The sequence below is a fragment of the Misgurnus anguillicaudatus genome, chromosome 11 (assembly GCF_027580225.2).
Source record: "Misgurnus anguillicaudatus chromosome 11, ASM2758022v2, whole genome shotgun sequence".
In the NCBI taxonomy this organism is placed as follows: domain Eukaryota; kingdom Metazoa; phylum Chordata; class Actinopteri; order Cypriniformes; family Cobitidae; genus Misgurnus; species Misgurnus anguillicaudatus.
Genome location: NC_073347.2, coordinates 30,104,172 through 30,128,357, shown reverse-complemented (window position 1 = coordinate 30,128,357; position 24,186 = coordinate 30,104,172). Strand labels below are relative to the sequence as shown.

Genomic DNA, 24,186 nt, shown 5'->3' with positions numbered 1-24,186 from the left:
AAAACACCCTGAAAGCAATTGTCATCATGTTTTTGATGGCTGATGATGTCAGAGCTGGGTAGTTAATACTGATGGTATCTCTGAAACAAGATTATAAACATCCACAGCTGTGAATTGAAAAAAAGGCTGTGTCAGGGACATGCTCATATTTACAGTGCATTAATCAGTGCATTAAAAGAAATCGTACTGCATTGCAAATATTGCATTACTTTGCATGCTATTGTTGCATAGCTCATTTTTTTTATTTGCACTTCGCACACCCTTCAACGGCACATTGATGATGTAATGTTATTCACTGGTTCACTGCATTTTAGGGATGCTCACATTGACCGTTTAACCGTTAACCGAAGGTAAGAATTTATGACCGATTAACATTATCAGTTAAAAGAAAAAAATATTTGGTATTTGCGTGTCGTCATGAGCCGACAGACATTTCGGCACTTTTTCTATCTTTAATTTGTGAATGTCATGTAAATGACACAAATTATTGCTGCCTGATGGTCTGATAAAGTAATCATTTGTATGAGAAATCATTTGTATGCGTGTTTGGAAGCTGAACGGAGACGCGCGCGTGTCCGCGCAAGATGACGTGGCCGGTCTCGCGTGCATCCGGACAGACGTTCGCTGATGGCCTCTGACCCTGTCCATAAACATCTCTCTTTTTGAACAAATGGAGAAAGACAACGCAAAAGCAAAACTTTCTGAAAAGCATCCTGCTTTAGAAATGACCACTGTGGTAGATGAAACGAAGACAATCTGCCCTTTTTGGATATTAATCGTCTGGACTGTTCGCGCGCTTTTTAATAAGGTAATTAATGTTGCGTGAATATCTGATAATGTATGAATCCTGGTTCTGTTGTTGATCTGTCGCTGCTGTTTGCACGTTCAAATTAAATCTTTTGTTTTTACTAGTTCACAGACAACCATCAACTGTATTTTTACTCAATGACAATTTCATATTAAAATCTTATAAGTTAACGGTTAATGTTCGGTTTAGAAGCTACGGTTGTCGGTCGGGAAAATTAACTGATATGAGCATCCCTACTGCATTTGCACTTTACTGTTTTGTTTTGCACAACACAGCACAATGCACAATTACTGATGGAAATGTTTCCATTAACATCAATAAATAAAAAATAGAATACAAAAACACATCCTGGTGATGTTACGTCACATATAGTATTGATATTATTGCTTTTGACCGACAGATGGGTTCTTCATTTTTCTCGAGGAAGAGAATTTAAAGGGACATAGCATGAAAATCTGACTTTTTTCATGTTTAAGTGCTATAATTGGGTCCTCAGTACTTCTATAAACCTAGAAAATGTGATAAAAAAGATCAAACCAGTGTAACTTAGTTTTGGTAAACCATTCTCTGAAAGCATGTGCAAAAATAGGTAATTGAAATTTGTCTCCCCTTGTGATGTCAGAAGGGGATAATACCGCCCCTTAATCTCCACTATCCAACCACGGTACTGCCATTTAGTGCAGAGATCAACTAATTTGTGAAATTTCCCCTTTAAATATTTAAAGATGTAGCTGGTGTTCGTCCTAAATCTTGCACCAAATATGGACTTTCGTTTTGTGCCAATCTCTGAAACCGTTAAGTGAACCGTTTGTAATTTTGATTTATTACGGTGCTTGTGAGTTGATTCTTTGCCACCGGTCTATTACTCAGAAGTCTTTGCAGCAGTATATCATCCAAGTGCAGTCTGAGAGAAAGATCACAAAAGCTGAGGGTGGCATTTAGGACAGGGTCTCTTTTTTAAAACCCCCATTCCTTCCTCGAATGCAAGCCTAGGGCTGAGTCTGGCAATACAGCGCTAAGCCCTGATCCCAGGCCAGGAGTTAGAGCTCTTTCCCTGTAGACACATCACAGACCCCTCTGCTCCTGTCAAACTGCTCAATGTAGCATGTGATCTGCAGCCTATAAGAGCAGCTAAAGAAAACCCATGTGGGTATAATAGAGAGGTCGGAGGAAGTCTCTTTATTTGGTGTGGATATATTAAGATCATTATTATAGGCAAACACCTTTAGTGAAGCAATTAATGCAACTTTTTTGAGGACAATTTGTTTAATTTAAAACACAAACAAATATTAAATCTGTGGCGTTCTTTGCTGTAAATGTCATATATAGGCAGGCATAGGGCTGGGATAAACGATTATTTTTTAAACGATTAATCTAGCCATAATTTTTTCGATGCATCGATTAATCTAACGATTCATTTTATCAGTCCGATTCGACTTCGATTCTCGATTATCTCCCCATTAATTAACTAAAAGCTATTTATACATGTTGATTTACATATCTGAATGTAAACATTTCAATATATGTTTATTGCTCTTAAAATTTCTAAATAAAAAAGACTATACAAGTGCAAAATAATGCATTCTTAGTCAGAGGTAGCATTCAATAAAGCGTTTGCAGTGCATACTGTGCAGTTTAGTAACCATCGCATTGCTACTACTCTACGGCGCCGCCTTTTTGGGTCTGACGAATCGACGCGCATATTTTGCGTCAACGTATTTTTTGCGTCGACGTCGTCGATTTTGTCGACGCGTTGTCCCAGCCCTAGGCAGGCAATAATTTTTATTAGCTCTGACTGTGAACTTAAGTCAAAGATGATGATAATACCTCACCGCCCTCCAAAACATCTCTGAGACTTTAGTCAAAAATGCTGCAGTGAGGCGATAAGGAAGTTGTGTTGTTTTTTTGGTTCTGTGTGGTTCAGATCAGCTGGGGATTGAACGAGCACCTTCATCTGTTCATTTCTCATTTTCTCTCAGGGACACTGGGACATTCTTACAATGTCACTTTGAATTATATAAGCATTTATGCTGTGTGTTGCATCCCTATGAGCTTTGAATAGAGGATCTAACGCATACCTTTATCAGTATTTTCAAGACACCCGTGGTGGAGCAGTAAGCCCTTGTGCTTCAGGTAAACTAAACTGCGATGATAATTTGTGTGAAACAAGTTCAGATTTGGTCGGGGGGTGTTTATATTTTAAGGCCACAGTTATGTTGCTTTAAAAGTGGATGAAATTATAACAACATCTCACAAGTTTACCTGTGCCAACAGTCTAATGCTATCTTATGGCAATTCGTATGCATTTTACGAGGTGGCTGATTCGTATTAATTTGTTAGGGAGATTAATCGCGATTAATCGTTTGCAGAATAAAAGTTTTTGTTTACATTACCGTATTTTTCGGTCTATGAGCCGCGTTTTTTTATATATTGGGTGGTGCTGCGTCTTATAGTCGGGTGCGCCTTTTAAGTCAGTATGAATTCATTTTGACATTTATGAGGCAAGAGACAACATTACCGTCTACAGCCGCGAGAGTCCGCTATATGCTGCTCCTGTATTTATGTAATTCAATAGATTGATTCAGTAATGTGGAATGACGACGAGTATGTAAACTTTATGCTATTGGCTTGTTCGGTTTATTTAGCCTATTCAACCTTCCAGGTAAGTTCTGTATGCTATGGTTTATCGTTTAAATAACTTGCCATTCCAGATTAAATGTCTGTTCTTCGGCTTGGATTTTGTGAAATAATTTTCTTAATAAACGCGACGTATAGTCCACTGTGACTTATATGTGTTATTTCGTCTTAATGACGCATTTTTGAATGATGCGGCTTATACTCTGGTGCGGCTTATATACTTAATATATAAATATATATTTTTATTCTTAAAGTTATACATGCATGTGTGTGTATTTATATAAACATAATTCATATACACAGTACACAAACATATATAATGTAAACAAAAACTTTTATTCTGCAAACGATTAATCGCAATTAATCATGCAGCCCTAATTTGTACGACCACATTTGTATGTTTTTGTCTGATTTGCTTTTGCCTGTGATGTTGGTGTTAGGGGTGGGGTTTTATTATTATTTCTTATAAGAATTGTACATTTTGGTACAATTCACTTTGTTCAAATTCATACGAATTTCATCAAATTCACCAATTCATCAAATACATAAATTCTCTTAAAGCAACACTATGTAGTTTTTTTTACCTTTAAATGTCTCTAAAATTATTTCAGTGATAGAACAACTTTTAACTGGACAAATTGTACTGTTGCTGCAACCCGAGCAGCCTCCTAGCTCAGGGGTGGGCATCGAGGGCCACAGTCCTACAGAGTTTAGCTTCAACCTTAATCGAACACACCTGAATGTCATTTCCAAACAGTCCTGAAGACTTCAATTAGATTTTTCAGCTATGTTTGATTAGGGTTGGAGCTAAACTCTGCAGAGCTGTGGCCCTCAGGACCAGGAGTTGCCCACCCCTGTCCTAGCTGCTATAAGCACACTCTGAAAGTGGCGGTGGAGGGTAGAGCACACAGCCCCACCCCTCCCCTGCCTGCAGAAGAGTGTCTGATACCAGGCACTGTTGCGCTTTTCAAACATATGGGGGAGCTGTAAGTCATTTTTACATGGAAACTACATAGTGTTGCTTTAAGATGAGGCTGGGTTTACCCATACCATTCTTATCATCTCTGAAAAGAAAGGATGTTAATTAGCCTAAATCTAGTTAAAGAGAGAGTTCATCATGTTTTTTGTTCGGCTAAACACAAAGGAAGATATTTGTAGACAAGCAGAAAAAATGACCACCATTGACGTCCATAGTAGGAAAAACAAATATTATGCCGAGAAACTTTTTTTACAAACAACTTGAGGTTGAGTAAATGATGAAAGTATTTTCATTTTTGTGAGAATTATCCCTATAAGCTCACTAGTTGACCTCACTAACTGATAAGTCAGTAGTTGAACAACCATTTCTATAAAATAAGAAGTGTTTTTATTACTCCTTTGATGTCCATAATGCATCTTTGTGTCTCAGTTTTGTCCTCCTGTTAAACGCTGTGACTTATCAGATTAGTAGCTGGGATGCTTCTGAAGGTCAGAGGTGCTTTCATCACTAGGTCCTGATGTCAGATCACATCAGCAGCAGTGGAAGTAAACCTGCCGTGAACACAACCCCTCCTCAGATGCATTAACAATCAGTATGAAGGATGGGACAGAGACACACCTGCTGATAATATCATCAGACAAATGTGAATTTACATATCTGTGCCACCTTATATCACCCACAGACTGATGCATTGCATTTCTTTATATCTAAGGGCCTGTTTACACGAGAACGCTCGAGGGTGAAAACGAAAAAAAATTTTATCGGATGTGGCTTTTGTTTACACGGCGACAGCGTTTTGGGGGCTTAAAAACGCAAAAAAGTGAAACCACGCTTCAGAGTGGAAATCTTAAAAACGATCTACCGTCGCGTTCTCGTCTAAAGACTAAAAACGCAAAAGTCTGCTCACGGTGGCTCTCGTCGCATACGCATTTACATCACAGGCATGCGCCAGTTCAGGAAAATAACAACAAACATGTCGGATTATTTCCATACGTCGGACCTTCAAGTTGCCATAGCAGCTCTGATAAATATACAAGTCTTACCAGCAGTTGTACGAAATATTCACAGCTATTATTACTGATCAGAGAAGGCGCCAATTCGTCGGAGGCAAACCAGACGGCTTTGGATGAGACCTGGGAGAACCAGGAAGAAGGTTGTACGCAGGCACACGGACTTGGTGTTGTTGTGTGTCAGTGCTTCACATTGCCACCTAGCTGCCTGGAGTGCATACTACATCGAATATCACACACTTTTGCGTCACCATATGCACGCAGATTTCCCCCTCAAAACGCTCGTATAAAAGCGGAATAAAAAGTGATAACGCAACGGCACTTTTGCGGTTTCTTTTCAGATCGTTTCCATGTAAATGTAGCCTAAAAGGCAAAGGTAGTAAGCAAATGTAATGTTGGTTTAGGGCTGCACGATAAATCGCATGTGTTTGTCACGCGCATCTCGTCAGTAATGCCGGTTCCTTGAGTAGTAGTAAATCGCCATCAGCTGTTTTCAGATGGAGCCGGTTTAACTACACAGAGCCGCAGTTCACCGACAATCGGGGCAATTTCGCATTAATTATCGCGGACGTATCGCCAGCTTGTCAGGGAACCACGGCTCTGCGCAGCCAATGTCGCGCCATCTGAAAGCAGCTGTCGGCGATTTAATACTAATCAAGGAACCGGCATTTCTGACGTGATGCGCGTGGTATCGCATGCAATTTATCGTGCAGCCCTACGTTGGTTCATTTTGAACTTTATTTTACTAAACATATAAATGCAAAATACTGTATATTGGTGCTATTTGCTCGCATTTTACTTTGGTTTGTCTTATTTATAAGAGAAAACTCTTATGGTTGTGTGCTGTGTATATTTTGTTGCAAATAGTGTTACACATGCAAGTTTGCTGGCATCATTTTGTCTGTATGTGGTCTGATTTAACTGTTGTGGTCTTGAATATACATGTATGCACTTTGGAGGGTAAATGATCTTAAAATGGCCTTTTCACTTTGTGGATCTAACAGCTTGAATATACAGCAGAATAAATTTTAATTTGGCAACATTTTATATGCAGATTCACATTTATTTTGCATGTGTGCCACCAAACATGACTGCATCAGGACATCTTTTATCCGACAAGTCAAGTAGTGCATTCATTGTGAATTTTACCAAAGAAATGCAAATACAGATGTATTTGGCATGGCTCTTCCTGTGTCTTTAGATGTGATCCGATTCTTCAGCAGTGAGATCAGATTATAACTTTACAGAAGTCATGTTAACCTTGCATGTGACTGTTGGTTGAAGCTTTTTTTATGACCACTACATGTTCTCAATGTGGATGAATGGGTTTTTAGTGGACTGAGTCTGGAAAGACCACCACAATAAAGGACAGTTAAGGTCTTTATAGAAGAAAAAAACTTTAGCATCCGCTCTCTCTCTCTCTCTCTCTCTCTCTCTCTCTCTCTCTCTCTCTCTCTCTCTCTCTCTCTCAGTGAGAATTTGTTCAGATGTTTCTATCCCAGACCACATTTAAGCAGGATGAGAGAATGGAAATGTTCTGTTGCATTTCCCTATTTAACAGAGCTCCATTATGCTCATTTAAATAACGGTTTTATTCACTGGTAGAGAGTATATTATTAATCTTAGCTGATGTTTGCTAGGTTTTCATTGTGTTTCTGGTTTATCTGTCTAAAAGAGTTGTATTACACTCAGTTGGAGTGTCTGGTATTTCTAGCAGATACATCTGACGTATCTCTTGCACATGTTACACTTTTACAGGATATAAATGGTGTATTATGTTCAATAATTCTTTTGCATATGTATTTTGGTAATATGTTAGCTATGTTTTATGGGGTTTTATTGTTTAAATGCCATGTAGTGTATGCAGTGAATGCTAATCTTTCAGGACCTTGATATTAAGGCTGGGCAATATATCGAGTTTTGGTATATTGGTATTTTTTCCCTGTGGGATAAAGGATGAGACAATACTATACCGTCTATCGATATGGTCTTATATGACCCTCCTTCTTTGAAATAGAATCTCTGCCAGAAATGTACACAAGATTACAGGGTTTTATTGTCATATCCATAGTAAACACTACTGTTGCACTATACAAATGAAATTCTTACTCTGTGAAACCTCTAGCAGCCTAATATGAAAAATAAAGACACAAATCACATGTACAAAGTACTTGATTACAAAAATAGTGGATGTGAAAGTGAAGAGTTTGGTTCCAAAACGTGATAAACGTCATTAAAAAAAAGAGTTACCCCCAAAATAAGAATTGTATCAGGTCAGTGTTAAAAAGTAGATTCCTAATTTTACACAAAATCCAATATCCGCCGTGTTATTCTGTCATCTTTTCTCCCTTTTTTCTAAAACACGATAAACGGCAGTCCTCCTTCTCTGCAAAATGCAATAAATCCGCTTAACCAATCACAGAGCACCATTCCGCACACTGTAAACAATAATGGTGGGGCATTGAATACACACTGATACGCATTGATTAATGCCATTAATGTTTATTTTTTTGAATCAGTGTATACCACTAGTCAACTACAGTTGAAAGAAAAAGTATGTGAACACTTTGGGCTTACTTGGATTTCTTCATAAATTGGTCATAAGATGTGTTCTGATCTTCATCTAAGTCACAACAATAGAGAAACACAGTCTGCTTAAACTAATACCGCACAAGCATTATATGTTTTCATGTTTTTATTGAACACAACATGTAAACATTTATAGGGCGTGGTGGAAAAAGTATGTGAACCTTTGGGTTTAATAACTGGTTGACCCTCCTTTGGCAGCAGTAACCTCAACCAGACGTTTCCTATAGTTGCAGATTAGACCTGCACAACGGTCAGGAGAAATTTTGGACCATTCCTCTTTACAAAAGTGTTTCAGTTCAGCAATATTCTTGGGATGTCTGGTGTGAATCGCTCTCTTGAGGTCATGCCGCAGCATCTCAATCGGGTTGAGGTCAGGACTCTGACTGGGCCACTCCAGAAGGCGTATTTTCTTCTGTTGAAGCCATTCTGTTGTTGATTTACTTCTATGCTTTGGGTCGTTGTCCTGTAGCATCGTCCATCCTCTGTTAAGCTTCAGTTGGCGGCGAGATGGTCTTAAGTTTTCCTGCAAAATGTCTTGATAAACTTTGGAATTCATTTTTCAATCGATGAAAGTAATCCGTCCAGGGCCTGAGGCAGCAAAGCAGCACCAAACCATGATGCCCCCTCCACCATATTTCACAGTTGGGATGAGGTTTTGATGTTGGTGTGCTGTGCCTTTTGTTCTCCACACATAGCGTTGTGTGTTCTTTCGTAGATTTACAACCAGTTTGCATGTTGTGTAGCTGTATATTTTCAATATTCAGTATGTTTTTATTTTATTTTCCATCATACGCTGTTTTAATAAAGGTGATTGTGAAATCTCACATGAGGCTTTGAATTGCATGTAAACATTAATCCACTTTGCAGAAAATATAGAGATATATATCACCATTCATTAAAATAATCACAGGGATAAGAAGTTTGGTCATATATTGCCCAGCTATACTTGATATACTGTATATTAAAGTACAGTTAACTGAGACCATCACTATATTTTTTCATTCTTATTCTTCCGTAATTTTTTGTCTATCTTTCCTCTGAGAGATTCTGAGTCGGCAGTGGTTTTGGTCTTTGCGGCTGTTTTTTTTAGCAGTTTGCATGTGATTTGGATTCATGTGCTGCTCGTCTTGTCAGAATCAAACCCACGTCTCACGGCTGATGCCCACAGAACAGATGTTTTCAATGGCTTTGAAAGTGACTCGACAGCCGCTGCATGACTGAGCCGAACAGTCGCATTCTCAGAGTTTTGTGGAAACCGTTCCCCTGTGGGCATGCTGGGGCTTTGGAGAATTATTTAGTGGTTTTGGTTAATCAAGTTTCTGTTGTGCAAGTTTCGACTTTAATTAATGGCTGTTCCTGTTGAGATAGGACAGATGTTCCAGACAGACATCGTTTCCTCTTTGACGTTGTTAATTTGCTCCACTGGTTGTGTTTGGTACCCAGCTGTTCTGACAGGGTGCTGTGAACCTTCACCTTTAGTGCTTTGGATTTTTAGAAACTACAGCAGAAACAGAATCTGAACAAGAGTCATTACATTTACTTCTACATACCCCAAAACACCTTTCAGTCAAATGTTCTTAAAGCTATAGTTTATTTAAAGTGAAAAATGAAAATTACCCCATGATTAACTCACCCTCTCAAGCTATTTGGGAAACATATGTCCAGTTATTTTAGTGAATGTCCTGGCTCTTTGAAGCTTTATAACGGTCCAGTCAACACTGGTCCAGTGAACAACTTCTGACTTTAAAGCCCAAAAAATCCTTTACAAAAGTGATCCACGTGGCTCCAGGGTCTTAATAAAAGCCTTCTGAGGTGCTATCAATGCAAAAAAAATCCATATTTAAAACAACTCATCTTTAGTCAAGATAAATAATAGTATGTTGAAATGACTTATAAATCCAAGTTGATTCAACAAAAAATTTTAAGGCAGTGTAGCTTCCGTTATTGGCCAATGCACATTATGGTGTATAATTGTTTTAAAGGGGACATATTATGAGACTTTTTTAAGATACAAAATAAGTCTTTGGTGTCCCCTGGGTGTGTATGTGAAGTTTTAGCTCAAAATACCCCACAGATAACTTATAATAGCATTTTAAAATTGCCACATTTAGGTGTGAGCAAAATTTTTTGCCATTTTGGGGTGTGTCCTTTAACATGCAAATGAGCTGATGAAATGCAAACACTGATCAACATGATGGTGGTTTGTTGAAATTGAAACTTAATTGTGCAATTTTCTCTCCCTCTCCCTCTCTCTCTCTCTCCGCACTAAATGGCAGTGCCGTGTTTGGATAGTGCAGATTATGGGGTGGTATTATTATAAGAAGATCCCCTTCTGACATCACAAGGGGAGCCAAATTTCAATGACCTATTTTTTCACATGCTTGCAGAGAATGGTTTGTCAAAACTAAGTTACTGGGTTGATCTTTTTCACATTTTCTAGGTTGATAAAAGCACTGTGGACCCAACTATAGCACTTAAACAAGGAAAGTCAGCTTTTCATGATATTTCCCCTTTAAAGTCATGCATTTCACTTGTTTTTATAATTATTCTTTCAGTATTGTAGATGCTCATTAATGATAATCTCTCATTATGACACCGCTGTGTTTTCTGCTGTTGGGTGAAACTACAGTATTAGGGTCTCAGTGTGTCTTCAGCCCTTTCCTAATGTGTCCGTCATGTTTTAAATATGTGCTCTTTTACTTCACTTCCACACCCTTGTGGTTCTCTCTTTAGCTGCAAAGTTATTTTCCTCATGTGCTAATTTTAGAGCTGAGGCTGTCAACAGTTCCAGTCTTGCGTTAGACAATTATAATCTAGAAAACACAGGGGGAATGTATCTTTAAGCTTTCTTGGATATCTGCTTGATTTGTCTTCTGGATGCCTGCTGTCTGCCTTTCACATAGGAATGGGTCAGAATGCTAGACTAGTCATTTAATAAGCAGTCCTCTGGTGTCATTTTTAAGCTTCAGTCATATATAGGAGCGGTGCATTAAGATGTGTTTCGTCGGTCGGATCACAAGTGGACGAGATTCTGTTTACAACTGGTATTTAAATCCGCTCTTTTGTCCACTTTGACCACTTCCATCCTGATTACTTTGAGGGGGTGCTCTGTGGAGACTATGGGCCAATTTCTCTGCTGTCATTTAAAGGCGAGCAGGAGTAATGATGGGTTTAAATGGACGCGAACTAATATTATGTCGGAGTCCACTGCTTGTGTTGTAAGTAAACATGCTGTACAGTGTTTTGTACGTGTATATGTAAGAGCTTTCTCTGATATTTTAGCGCAATTGATGAGATAAGATCTCACAACTTTCACACGCTTGCAAAATGAAACTGCGGAGATCAGCCGCTTTAGTTTTATCAATGAAAGCCTAAAGATAGCGTTGTACACTGTGTGTTTGCGCTAGAAGTCAGAAAAGACGTAAAACATTGTGCTCAGTACCTCAGATTATATAAATGTGCGGAGAGAAGGCGGTCTCGTATGGCTGTTCGTATACAATCCGTCTCTTTTGTCCACTTTCGACCGCTTGTGGCCTGAATACTGTGGGGGGTGGCCTGTCGAGACTGTGGGCGAATTTCTCTGCTGTCATTTAAAGACGAGCAGGAGTAATGATGGGTTTAAATGGACGCGAACTTATATTATGTCGTAGTCCACTGCTTGTATTGTAAGTAAACATGCTGCATAGTGTTTTGTATGTGTATATGTCCGCTTTAGTTTTATCAATGAAAGCCTAAAGATAGCTCTGTACACTGTGTGTTCGCGCTAGAAGTCAGAAAAGACGTAAAACATTGTGCTTAGTACCTCAGATTACATAAATGGGCGGAGAGAAGGTGGTCTCGTATGGCTGTTCGTATACATTCAACCACATGTGCGTTTACACTACAAAAGCAATCCGATCGAAAGTGTTTTCGACTACCTCTGAATGTGGTTGAAAAGTGGACGAGCTCAAAACGTTTTGAACACCATTTACACCTGGCATTAACGTTGTCCACTTGTAATCCGATCAACGTAAACACATCTTAATACCAAGTGTAAACAGCCTCATAATCTCCTTACATACTGTCTATCAAATTAAGGCAAAAATGGCCCAAAAAAATGAAAAGTTAGAATTATGCACATTTGTTGTATATTTTGTATAGTGGATGACACTCTGTTGCTAAGTTTTTCATTCACTGATTTTACTCTTACTTTTGAAACAAAATGTCCACAAATACCTTGATCTGGTTACCAAGTTAGTCAAGATGGTCAAACAATGACCTTGTTCTGTGGATGGTTGACATAAAGTCATTGTTTTGTGCATTTATATAGTCAGGTGTAAATGGTTTGTGATGTAAGGACCCACCAGCATGTGACTCATGATTTCGTGTTTGTGATCATTTATTGATCTGCGATGTGAAGGGGTTGGTGTGGCATAGTGGTTGAAGATCTAGGCTGGTAACTGAATGGTCACAGGCTCAAATCCTAAAACATTTAGTCTTTTAGTACAGACAGTGTGGACTTCACCATGGAGGTCACTGTGTGTTTATGTTGAGAACCTCTGCCTTGGGAACACTATTTACTCACTGTTTCTATTAAAAGCACTTAGGTGCTGATGATGGGTATATACACTCATAAGTCTAAGTAGGTTTTAAAGTATGTGTGGCATCTGTAAAGCCCATCCATGTCTCAAAAGCCTCACTGTTATATGATTTATGCTGTGCTCCCTCAGGTCCTGGTGTTCATGTGGAAATGAGAAACCGGGCAGTGTGAGGGTCTGGAATGCCAGCTAGTTTAATTGGTGCCTTCTGGACTCCGTCTTTTCCAAACGTCCCCGAAATGAAACCAAAACGAGGCCTTGTCCTCGACTCCCTCCCACCCAATACAGGGGATCAAAGTGGAACCTTTTGAAAGGAAGACCACACTTATGGGTATTTAGCCAAATTAACCTTTGCAATTTCCTTACACTCAAATGGTTCTTTCTTCTAATGGCACACCGGTCTGTAAGAGGTGCACTGACACAGGGGTAGAGGGAGATAGACATGAAAGATGATTGCTGCACACAAGTATTCTGATGTAGACGAGATTATTTCACACACGCAGACACACGCACACACTGAAAGTCATTGTGCAGACTTGAAGTAAAACCAGCTGTGTTTGAAAGCACCCGGTCAGACTGCAACCACCCAACCGTCAACAAACATGTGCCACAGCAGCACAAATCCACTCCAATACAACTTACATTCTCCATTATAAAAACTGACAACAAAAACACCACAATCTCTAAAAAACAATTAAACCCAGCAAAGATGGTTGTAGTTCACTGCAAAAGCAAACTGGCATAGCATTGTAGTGGACCGCAATACATCATCTGTGCTTTTATATTCTTGACCTGAAACATTTCTAATCCAAATATATAGTTACTTCCCAGCAAGCAATTTTGCGTTTTATAGATGTCTAATAGTCTTCCAAACAGAGCCAAGATGTCTAGGCTAAAACAAGGCAAAATTTGAGCTGTCAGTAAAATTTAAAAGGGATAGTAATAAAAAAATAAAAATAATGTCATTAATTACTCACCCTCATGTTGTTCCAGGCTCGTGGGACCTCCGTTCATCTTCGGAGCACAGTTTAAGATGTTTTATATTTAGTCCGAGAGCTTTTTGACCCTTCATTGAAAATCTACGTGCGGTATACTGTCCATGCCCCGAAAGGTAATAAAAACATCATCAAAGTAGTCCATGTGACATCAGTGGGTCAGTTAGAATGTGTTGAAGCATCGAAAATAAATTTTGGTCCAAAAATAACAAATATTACGACCTTATTCAGCATTGTCTTCTCTTCCGCGTCTGTTGTGAAGCGCATGCCGAGACTAAAGTCACATGACTGCAGTGACGCGGATGACGTGTTATCCTCAGACATGTTTGCAAAGTTTGTTTTTCAAACTTACAGCGTGCGTCTCCCTTAGACTGTAAACAAAGCCTGGGTGCACAAAAAAAAAACGGCTGGGGCGCACCAGATAACACGTCATCCGCGTCACTGCAGTTACATGACTTTAGTCTCGCGCATGCGCTTTACAACAGACGTGGAAGAGAAGACAATGCTTGAACGACATGAGAGTGAGTCGTTAATGACATTTATTTTCATTTTTGAGTGAACTATCCCTTTAATAGTCATCTAACCATAGCCCCCAAAAATAAATGAAATTAAATAAATAAATAAAAACACCTGGTGACTTTGGTAACATGATGGAAAGTTATTGATGGCAAATACGACCAAATTCAAATTATTTTGGCTAAAAGTGGGTTAGTCATAGCCAGACAATATCTGGTCTATATTTAAAGCAACACTATGTAGTTTCCATGTAAAAATGACTTACAGCTCCCCCATGTGATTGAAAAGCGCAACAGTGCCTGGTATCAGACACTCTTCTGCAGGCAGGGGGAGGGGCGGGGCTGTGTTTCCTACCCTCCACCCCCACTTTCAGAGTGTGCTTGTAGCAGCTAGGAGGCTGCTCAGGTGGCAGCAATAGTACAATTTGTCCAGTTAAAAGTAATTTTAGAGACATTATTTAAAGGTAAAAAACTACATAGTGTTGCTTTAACCCAGACTGTGAAATGATGGCTTTTGTTGGCTGGGTTTGTTATGGTCTTTATGTGCATTAGATTTGTTGTTGTTGAGACAGTAATATATTGCAAATCACAAAAGATGCAACTATGGTGGCAGTTTTGATGAAGGTGAAATATATAACAATCAGTACTGTAATACATTACTGTTCTGTATTTTAGATTTACGTTTTTTGACTCTTTTTGATGGACCGTTTCAGACGTTTACTATGACCTTATGTTTCATAGCAACATCTAGATTGTGTCAGAGTAGTATGCATTTGTCCTGAATGATAATACCAGTGAACATATGAAGAGTTTGCTTCCAAAACGCGATAAACGCCATTTTTGAAAAAAATGAGTTACTGCCAAAATCAGTATTATATCAGGTCAGTATTTAAAAGTAAATAATTAATTTTACGCAAAATTCAATATTCGCAGTGTTATTCTGTCATCTTTTCTCCCTTTTTTCCCAAAATGCGATAAACGCCACTCCTCCTTTTTTACAGAACGCAATAAATCCATTCCAGAAATTACAGCCCACCGTTCATGCAATGTAAACAAACAATGGCGGCACGCTGAGTAAACGGAATCCTAGTTTTCCTCATCTACTTTGTACTTTGTGATCAACAAACAAAACAAAATAATACTTTAATTGCATTGATAAACCTGTTGTTGTGGTTTTCTGTGACGGGAAAGATTGTCATCAACATCTAATAATTTACGCGAAGCACTCGGGAGACTGGTGCTTATCTTCCGACAGCATCAAGTTTCTCGTGCTAACACATTGACCCCAGGGGATCTTATGAATAACTTTTCGTTGACTTTGAGTAAAATAATGTAAATCGAGCAGGACCAAAACATTTTAACGTCAGCTGATCGCTGTGAAAAATGCTAAGCAACAACGTCAAGTATAACCGCTGCAATGACCTTAATATGACAAAGTAAGTGTTTGATTAATGACATTAATGTTTATTTTTTTAGTCAGTGTGTACAACTGTTCAACTAAATGAATATAAAATGGCAAAGATGAATGCACATTTGTACATTGAATTAATAGATTTCTAGCATTTGAAACAAAAACTGGCATGGATTTATTGCATTTTGTGGAAAAAATAATTCGTTTTTATAATAAATCTTTGAAAATCAAGTTGTGGATTTGAATTTTTTATGTTTTTATATCCTAAAGATGCTATGTGAAAGTTTGTAACAGAAAATAGTGGTTTTCATCTTGTCACTTTCTTGGTATAGAAAACACGTTTTTACCGAAATTTGTCAAAATGGATTTATTGCGTTTTGGAACCAAACTCTTCATATATCAAATATATATGCCACATTTTTTTCAGTGTTAAAGCAGTCCATCTCTTGGTATCTGGAAGGTCATGTATTGATCTGCGTGTCTTTGCTGCAGTGGGACAATGGCATGGTTTTTTCAATCTTGATGTCATTCTTTTTTTCCCGGCTGTGAGGTTGAATGTCACGTCTAGCACCCCTCCCCAGCGAGCTCTTTACATATGATAATGAGGTCATCCTCACTGGGGTAGGGGGCAGATTAGCAGGGCAGCTGTGAGCATTTTAGGGAACTCGTCGCACTGCCTGTCATCTCTTTCTTCTTAACTTTCTCCTCCCTCTCTTGGTCTTTCTCATTGTCTCTACACCAGAAGTGAATGAAGGGTAGCAGAAGTCCTAACCAGTTGTTTTGGAGGATTTTAAAGATGTTTCAGAATGGTGATCAATACTCATTGGCTGAAGAAACTGTTGAGGATTTTATGTCAAGTGGATTTAGAAATGGTTGGGTAGGTCTGCACCTTTTTTAATGATCTTCATGGAGAAACTGAACTAAACGTATTTGTCTTATTTATCATTGAGGCTATTCCAGACATAAGTTTTAATACATTTCTTTAAGACCTTGATGACTTTATAGCATTGTTTTTTTGTGGCACTTTTTGTAATGAATTAGAATTTTTTTTTGTTTGTGGGAAATTTCATTGGTTGTAGATAAGTTGTTCGATGTTAATAAGTGTGCTGTTAGACAAAATATAAACTAATGCATTAGAGGTTACTCACCAGCTGATGTTAAACACTCAAAACTGTACAGTCATTCAGAAGTAAACATTGAACAACTAGACATCCATGCAACACATAATTGCACCAGGGAGTAGTAGTTTAGTAGTAGTAGACAGAAATCTTTTAAAGCTAATTTATAGGTCAGGTGTCGATGTCTGGCTTTTTAAACAAGTTAGTTATCCCTTAAATCAGGTATCTTGTTGAGGAGAGATGTGCTTTAATGTTTGTTGGGTATCAGAGTAATCAGACCTTTGTTTGACAGACATTCCTTTGAGTCGAGTCAAATCTAGAAACCAGAATATGACACTTGGGTCAGTATTAAACCCTAAAACACACTATAATACCCATAGCAATGATATGACAACCACCTACAACTTCTTAACAGTAACAGTAAGTTTTGCACAAGCAACACTTGGGCTGTGCGATATTGATGAAAATGCTATAGCCTTAAAAAAAAAAAACCTGAAAAACGATATGCAATACGATGTCTCTTTTTCAAAAATCTATTTAAATTGTATTCAAATATATCTTAAAAAATATTAAAAAGAAAGCATCACAACAACTGCTGAAAGTCAGCAGCCATGTCTTACTGTTGCATAAAACAAATCAGACATTTTTAACAATGTAAACATACAAAAATAAATACATTTAAAAATCACCGCATATCCTATGTAACGTACACGTGCTAGATACTATATTTTTTCTGCATTAACCTAAAACTTTGACCATACGTCACTTTTTGAAGGCCTAATGATTAGTCACGACTATTCGTTTGCAAAATAAAAATTTTTGTTTACATAATTATTATACACAGTACATCAACAAATATTATGTATATATAAATACAAACACTTGTATGTATGATTTTAAGGAAAAATATGTTGGTATAATCAATATTTATATTTATATATGATATAAATTATATGTAAATATACAAATGTTTATACACATGCAAATATTTCTTAAAGTCGCAATGAAATTGAACAATTTGTGTGTGCTCATAATCTTTAATCAAAAATGCTAATCTCCTCCCCTCCTCAAAATGATCTCTCTTCACTTCCGGTCATATGGTATGGCAGGTGGGCGGGGTCCGGGAGAAGATCGCAGCGATTAGCAATTAGCAACACAACCCAACTTCAAACGATCCAATCAGATCTCGATGGACAAACTCAAATCCAGCCCTGCCTTATTTCATATCAGATGCCTTTTCATTCGGATATACGTCAGCACGGGGAAAATAAGGCAATCGCTACTTCCGTTTCATGGCGACTTTAAATATATACATGCAAGTGTGTGCATTTATATATACATAATTATTATACACATTACACACACATCTAATATGTAAACAAAAACTTTTATTCTGCAAACGAGTAGTTGCGGCTAATCGTTAGGCAGCTCTAAATGAAATTGCTCATTTACCATAAATCATTTAAATGTGCATATCGCAAAATGCACCTTTGCGCTTTTCCGTAATTAAGAAATATTGCGTCCCTGATTTTCAGTTAAAAATATTTTATTTTTTATTGTCAAGCTGTTTTAAGATTTTGCTCTAAATATGTGATATTTCAACTCAATTCAATTTTATTTATAACGCGCTTTTCACAATTGTTTAATTGTTTCAAAGCAGCTTTACATTAAAGGACAAGTTTGGTATTTTACACGTAAAGCCCTGTTTTCAGATTGTTTATGATGAAATAGAACGGTTTTGACTGAAATTTGGACATATAATGCTGGCTTGAGAATTTTCAGGTGTTTATTGTATCACCTCCCACCTCTATAATGGCTGTATAGGTGCACTGGAACAATCCTTCCTTAAATGCATTAAACTTTTGTTTACAAAGACAGTAAACTCACCGAGTGGTCAAGGATGTTTACTGATATGCTCACACAAAAATCGCTGCAAAAGATGCCCTCCAACAGGTTTTATCGTAGTTTTTGTCCAACTCCATTGACTTGTATTAGATGTGCTGTGAGGTACGGTATTACTCCGCGCCGGGAACGTTGTTTGTATTCTTGCAATTGGCAAAGGTGGATTATCGCCACCAACTGGGCTGGAGTGTCTATTATTCAAGCTCTCAACGGAAGAATATACGGGTGTGAGGCGTTTGGAAAAATAGGTCCACAAGTTTACAACGAATGCTAAAACACCTGTTGGAAAGCATCTTTTGCGGCGATTTTTGTGTGGGCATATCAGTGAGCGCCCCTGGCCGCTCGGTGAGTTTCACGTCTTTGTGGACGAGGGTTTGATGCATTTTGGGAAGGATTGTTCCAGTGCACCTATGCAGCCATTTTAGGGGTGGTGGGGTGATACAACAGAAACCGAAAATTCTTGGGCCAGCATCATATGTCCAAATTTCAGTTAAAACCATTCTATTTCATCATAAACAATCTGAAAACAGGGCTTTAAGTGTAAAATACCGAACTTGTCCTTTAATAGATGCATGCAGGAGAAAACACAGAAAAATCAATGGACATCATAAGCAACAGAATACAGCGGCTAAGATTAAACCATAGTAGCAAGCGTAGTAATAATATAACGTATAGAATAGGGTGCTAAGTCAATGTCAGCTGACTCCCCAGGGGTTGAAAACCCCCTAGGAGAAAAAAACTCCTGGAAAAGTCCTAGGAGGGAATATTTGACTAGTGCACTATCTCTCAACATAACTGTTTGGGTAATTGGCTTCAAAAACAGTTCCCCCCCGTTTGTCCTCTCACTGGTCTGATGGACGGTTTACTGCCCTCTCTGCTGGGTCAGCGCTTTTCTACACCCTGCATTTGCCTGAAGTGCTTCAGATGTCCACCTCTTTCTTCAGCTGTTTCAGTGGCAGGTTGTTATTAGTGAAAGCAGGCTGCCGGCTGCGGTGGGTTGGTCCGCATGCTAATGGCTGACATACAGTGGTGCTGTATTGTTGAGGCCTGCTGAGGCACATCGGCTTTTCAGCCACCCTCTGAGGGAGCCGTGCCATTCGATGCTTTCCAACAGTACCCCAACAGATGGTCCATTTGGAAGAGACCCGCCGAGGAGCTTGAGCCATCAGATGTCTCCTATAGAACGGCCAAAAACAAACACGAGCCCCTAAAAATTAGGCTTGGATGGATTTGTTGAACCGTTGTACCAGCTGTACAAGATTAAAGTCAAGCATATATAAAACCTCAAATGAATGCTTTACTGGTGCAGTCATGATTTGGATGATTTTCTTGACATGGGTGCTTCTGAAATATATATAGATTTATATATGGTTTTGAAATGATATATTTTATTTGTCTGTTTTTGGAAACCGTTAGAACCCACATCCAAAATGACATACAGATTTTTCGTTACAGGCTACAGAGAAGTCAAATTTATCTTCTTTAGAGTTTAAAACTTGTGTGTCTTAGATTATTTTCAGTTTTTTTCTTAATCCTCTGAAAAGAATTTGGAATAATAAAAAACCTTTTTGTAGATCTGTGTCAGGCTAGTATGATAGAATGGAGAACTACCATATTTTCTGGATTATAAATCGCTCGGTCGGGAGTATATGTCGCATCAGTCAAAAATGCGTTTTGAAGAGAAAAAACATATATATATAAGTCACACTGACTGGACTATACATCGCAATTATTAAGAAAATGATTTCACAAAATCTAAGCCCAAGAACAGACATTTAATCAAGTTATTCAACTGAACAATGGCACACAGAACAGTGTCTGTTCATATTAACGTAAAATTACCATTTATTCACCAAACACAATAGCATATCGAACATATCGGGAATCTGAATAGGATAAATTAACAGGACAAGCCAAGTTCAAGTTCGAAAAGGTCTCAAAGTCATTCCACATCATTGAATTACATAAATACTGAAGCGGCATACAGCGGACTCTCACGGTTGTAGACGTTAATAGTTTCTCTTGGTTCATATGAATTAATAGTCAGTCGCACCTGACTAGAAGTCGCAGGACCAGTCAAACTATGAAAAAAGTGCGACTAAAGGTACATTCACATTAAGTGACTAGCAGTAGCAGAGGCGGCATCCGGCGACACGAGCAAAAGCGACCGTTGACAGCTGAATGGGCGTGTCCCAGGCCCGGCTCCAGATATGAGATGAAAGGTGGGCCAAGTGATATTCCAAGTGTCGTTTATAACGTGCATTTAAAAAAGCAACACTTGTTAAACAAAATCATTCAAAATATTCTTCATTTATCATGAAAATACCTGAAACAATTTGAAGAACAGCAATATAAATATTCCTGTAGACATTTCCTGGAATAGCGTTCATAATACTACTTCTTTTGTGGCACAAAGGAATTTTCTGCACGAGAAAATTTGGGATGTGCTGGGATTTCACCGTAATTCATTAAAATTCATTAATTTAGAAAACGCGCATTTGCACGGTTAATTGTTACACCCCTACTATTTAGTAACTTTATATATAAAAAAAATGGTTAACACTTTTATTTTTACATTCCCTCTTTTTGCATTCGTAATATTTTTTGACCCCTTAACTTAAAGGAACAGTATGTAAGAAATGTATATCAATTAATCATAAAATGGCCCTTATATGTCACTAGACATTAAGAAATCATTTTCATTTCAAATACTTATATTACTGACAACAGTGGTCTGGCCAGGATATTGTCATTTAAAAAGTGGAGTTGCAGCCCTCAACTGATGTTTATGTTGTCATTTTGCGTATTGGCCACTAGTTGTGTGATTGCAGTACCAGTTTTAGCCACAAGTTTTGTGATTGCAATATCAGTTTTGGCCACAATCCTACATACTGTTCCTTTAACAGATCTTGTATCAATTAAGTAACTTTTTATATTTGAATAAAAAGGGGCAGTTTTTTAAAATAACTATTTACATCTAGAAAAACAATCTCGTTACTCGAGTAAAGCATTAACTGTAAGAATTGGGTTTATTCTTGTAATGTTTTGTTATAAAGGGGCAGTTCTTTTAAAATAACTATATACATCAACTAAAACAAACTTGTTACAAACTAAAAATGTTAATTTTATCTTAAATGCTGTTTTTCTTAAGAATTATTTTCATGTCTGTTAATATAGTATAACATTACAGATTTTTGGCCAAAAGATTGGCTCTTATGTGGTGTGGGCCAGGGTGGGCCAAGCCTCTGATTGGGTGGGCCCGGCCCACTCAAATACCCCACCCCCCTTCACCCGCTGGAGCCGGGCCTGGCGTGTCCAGTTGTGCGACAAAGTTGGGAAATGTTTAACTTTATGCAAATTATGAGTGACATTCGGGAGCGACTAGCAATGAGAAGGAAGCAGTGGAGTTCACGTCATCCGTCTCTCGTCAGTTACTGGAGTGGACGTTACTCATTTGCTTATGAAAACTAGATATAGAAACACCTCTTTTGAAAGAGACAAGCGACACATTGTGACAAAGTCGCTTATAATGTGAATGTACCTTTAGTCAGGAAAATACGTTATGTAAATATTTGGTACATGAATGAATATGGCATTTTATTGTCCTCAAATTTGGCATATGTCAATGTACATGATACATGGTACTACTGTAGTTTAGTATAAACCTGATTATGTTTCTGCATAGCTCAGTGGTAGAGCATTGTTTTAGGAGTGCAAAAGGTCATGGGTTTAAACCCAGGGAACATATACTGATAAATGTGATGTCTTGTTCGGTTTTGCATTGGTTGTAGTGCATAAATGAGAGCAGCGTTGAATTATATACTACATATGACCAAAAGATTTGAGTTTGCACAACCTTCCTGTTAGATTTCTAATTTAAGAAGTCTCTACTGATAGAATGATAGAGGTTGTAAGTCCTTAGCATTAAACATCAGGGCTATGAATAAGGGACGTAAGCCATAGATGTCCTAAAGCATCATGAGGGTCAAAAGATGCTTTATTTACCTCATCTTTGTACCTTCCTGTCACTTCAGTAGGTGTAATTGACACTGTTTGAATATGCAAAGTGATTGGATAACCTACAGTATTTATAATAGGACCTCCCTCCTTGTTTCCTGTGGTTTTTAGTGTGTTGCCACCTGTTTGTTTCATTACTTGACCTGGACCACAATCAAACACATAGTTGCTTTATTTTCTTCACATGCTTAGTTTATTGTATATTTTTTGTTGTGTAAGAATCTGAAGAGCAGTCTTGCCGAATCCTCAACACTTTTCTGTTGAATCCAGGCTGTGAAATGTTTCCTCCAGCAGCGTGCTGTGTTCTGTAATGATTGTCATGTTCACCAGGAAAAGGAGCGTGGCTTCAGGGACTTGTGCTTTAAAATGGGCCACTGTCCAGTAGTTTCATTTGGACAGAGGATAGATGGCTCTGCTAACAGGCTGTTTCTATTTCATGTTGAAGCAGGGTGTCTGGGGCATTAAGAGTGGACCTGGCCAGCTGTTCGAAGGTGAATAGTTAAGGTGTAGGAAAAGGCTGTGGTGCCTATTTTGTCTCTTGAAACTGAACTCAAACTTCCCCTGCCCTGGGCTTTGTACACGACAACGTTGTGTATGGTCAACAATTTTGACCATAAACGGAACGTTTTGGATGTCAGCTAACACGGTGAAAGCATTCTAGGGTCCTGAAAGTTTTCGATAACGACGTCTAAGGGGGCTTGTACACCAAGTGATTAAACGCTGCTGAAAATGCCTGGCGGACGGCGACTGTGGGCGCTTGCCAGCATTTCTTCAGCTAAGCACTTTGGTTGCTACTTCTGTTTTGTTTATTAGTTGTTGTACGAAGCACCGGTTGATTGTCGGGGTATTTGTCCCGCCCCTCCTCCACTGTGATTAGAAGGCCGAGTGGTAAGTGACATTGACAAACGTTTTTGAAAATTTTTCAACTCTAGGCATTTAGCGTGGAAAAAACGATGAGCGCCGGCACTTAGCTTAGTAAAAACCCGCCAGCTGCTGGTGTTTTTGAAAACCGCGACGCTTCCAAAACAATTGAAAACATACGCCGGCTGTAGGCATAAACACCTTGGTGTACATGTCCCCTTTTTGTCTCCATGTAAACTACGTAAACGTGAATCTATGATGAAGGTGACGTCATGCGCATTTGTTAAGTCAGTCTATAGGCATTTGCGCCAAAAATTTTGCCGCTTTATAATCCAGGGTCACTTAGTAAATAATAAAATCTACCTTTTCACTCATCTTAACGAAATGCTTTCACTGTCTTGATTGATTGTATTTTTTTGCTTTGTAGACAAATACGAACAGTATGTGCGCAGTTTTTCTTTACAAAGTACTTGCGGGGCATATGTAATACAATGTATTTAGTCATCTTTGTGGATCTTCGTGCAAATGTGCGTTTTCTCAATGAATGAATTTTAATGAATTACGGTGAAATCCCGGGACATCTGAAAGCCAGGGGGCGCTCTCGTGCAGAAACTTCCTTTGTGCCACAGAAGAAGTACCATTACAAACGCTATTTCAGGAAATGTCTATAGGAATATTTATGTCGCTGGTCCTCAAATTCTTTCAGGTATTTTCATGATAATAAAGAATATTTTGAATGATTTTGTTTAACGAGTGTTGCTTTTTTA

At 38.3% G+C, this 24,186-nt stretch overlaps 1 protein-coding gene across 7 annotated transcripts in view; it reads left to right on the top strand.

Annotated features, from left to right (window-relative positions):
- LOC129415542 (signal induced proliferation associated 1 like 2) overlaps window positions 1-24,186 on the top strand; it is a 150,229-nt gene that overhangs the window by 13,572 nt on the left and 112,471 nt on the right. Inside the window, exon 2 of one of the 7 annotated variants that reach the window (XM_073873512.1) lies at window positions 12,733-12,931. The exons of the other annotated variants lie outside the window; for them this stretch is intronic. The gene's annotated coding sequence lies outside the window, so the exon portion shown is untranslated. The remainder of the gene's footprint in view (window positions 1-12,732; window positions 12,932-24,186) is intronic. 7 annotated transcript variants of the gene reach the window in all.